Raw genomic sequence first — 2371 nt, forward strand, 5'->3', positions numbered from 1 at the left:
TGGAGTACATCACAACTAGACAAGAGGGGAGGGCTCAGACTCAGAGGTCACGGCGCTTTAGAGGCTGATTTTGTTGACGAATAACTTTACATATTTTTCCTCTTCAACTTGACATGCTCGCGGGCCATGCTAATCGCAACATGGTCGTGAGGCTTTGGGCAGTCCTTGAGAGCACGACTAGGCGAAGCACAGTTGAGGCAGCGCGAATCATCCTTCCTTATCTTCTCTTGCTGCCACACAAACAACACAACACAAAGTCCACTCACAATTTAATGGGCATTTTTATTCTTATTACAGTCGGCTAATCCAAATTGAGAAAATAAAATAAAATAAACATGACCAAGGAGGCCATCATATATATGGACAGAAAGGATAACTGCTACTCCCTCTGTTCTAAATTAGTTGACTTGGATGTATTTAAATACGGATGTATCTAATACTAAAACATGTCTAGATATATCTGTATTTAGACAAATCTGAGTCAACTAATTTGGAATGGAGGGAGTACCTCTCAGCATTCACCCAATGTAAATTCAGGATCGTACAGGGGCACCGCACCATCATCCACATCCACAGCAGCATTTTCTCGTGCTTGGTTATTATCCACCCAGAATGACTATTTGTCAATGAGTGAGTAAAACAAAAGGCCATCCACAAGTCAGACAGATCTTAACTCAAACTCAAGACATGCCAAAGATAAAATTTCATAATTAAGACCTACTCCATTCGTTCATAAATACAAGTCTTTTTAGAGATTCCAATATAAACCACATACGGAGCAAAATGAGTGAACTACACTCTAAAATATGTCTATATATATCCAGTTAAAACAGTCTTACTCTCCACAAGTCATTATCATCGTCTTATATTGGCCAAGGCAATATCTAGTACTCCCTCCGTTTCTAAATACTTGTCTTTTTAGAGATGTCAAATGGACTACCATATATGGATGTATATAGACATATTTTAGAGTGTAGATTCACTCATTTTGCTCCGTATATAGTCATTTGTTGAAATCTCTATAAAGACAAATATTTAGGAACGGAGGAAGTATATTTTATCAGTGAAGAATAACAATGGTACCAAAACATTAAAACCAACTAGCCAAGGGTGCTCTACTGAGGGAACATGGAAGATATAGGGAACCAAACGTAATTTTGGCATGCCTGTTTTCTTCATCGTCTCTGGTTTAAAGCATAAATATAGCCAGAGAGCTGATGATAGATACAGATTATGAAGACGATGCGGAACCACCGTGCCAGAACAAGTCATATATATAGTGTTGCAGGGAGGAGCAGTACGTACCGTTGAGTTGGGTTGCTTTCTAACTTGCCACTCGGACCATTATTGTTGCATCAGTTCCATGAGCTCTCTCTTGCTTTCTCTGCACAAATAATATCAGGACAAACAAAAAGTTAGCACTCAAACAAACTAGAGTTCTTGTGGCTGAACAGGCAATATCAAGGAACAAAAACATGTAGCAACGATCTGATTTGTAATAAGATCTTAATTTAGATGTCAATACGGTTGACGATGGAGATAAGGAGGAATAATTCATGTGTGAGAGTGAGAGGATATGGGTTTGGTGGATGAGGGCGCTGCTTGTTCATGTCTTGAAGCATGAACAAGCAGGGCAGCCTGAGGCCCACTGGCCTTGCCTATTTCAGCTGAAACACCATGTTTTGTAACAAGGACCAGGCTGTCATCCGAGAGGTCCATATCCTCAACCTGCTGCCATTAGCAAGAAAAGAAATTAAAGGAGAAGTTTGTTAGTGTTCAACATCTTTATATAGATAACAGTCCTATTCTAGTAACTTGTAAGGAATGGCTGAGGGGGTCCTCGGACGTCCGGCCTGTTAGCCATGGGCCGGACTGATGGGTTGTGAAGATACGAAGACCGAAAACTGCTGTGACGCCCGGATAATTAAACTACAGTGAACCTTTGCTAATGATGCCACAACACCACGTTTACTGTTGTTAACCTCGTGTTAGTTCAAACCGATTCAAATTTGAATTTGAATTTAAGACAAATAGTAAAAGTTTTCTAATGACAAAACTAAAATGTTTAATGTGTTGCAAATAATCATTGGAAAAATTTCATGCTGAAACCCACACTTTTATAAAACATTAAATGCACTCAAATAATTAAACAGTGGCTAGAACAATATAGTTAAAGTCCTTTCCATTTATGAAAGATTCAAACAAACTCAAAAGCCTCCCAAACTTTTTATGGCAGTGCTAGCTAATGCAAGGTATTTATGTGGGCAAGTCCCATTTTTTTTACAGAATACATTTGCTAGCTAAAAGAATATGCAAAATGAAAAGAATAAATGTAAAGCAGAAAGTAAATAAAGAAAAAGAGAGAAAAGCA

Source organism: Triticum aestivum, chromosome 4A (assembly GCF_018294505.1).
Source record: "Triticum aestivum cultivar Chinese Spring chromosome 4A, IWGSC CS RefSeq v2.1, whole genome shotgun sequence".
Classification (NCBI taxonomy): Eukaryota; Viridiplantae; Streptophyta; class Magnoliopsida; order Poales; family Poaceae; genus Triticum; species Triticum aestivum.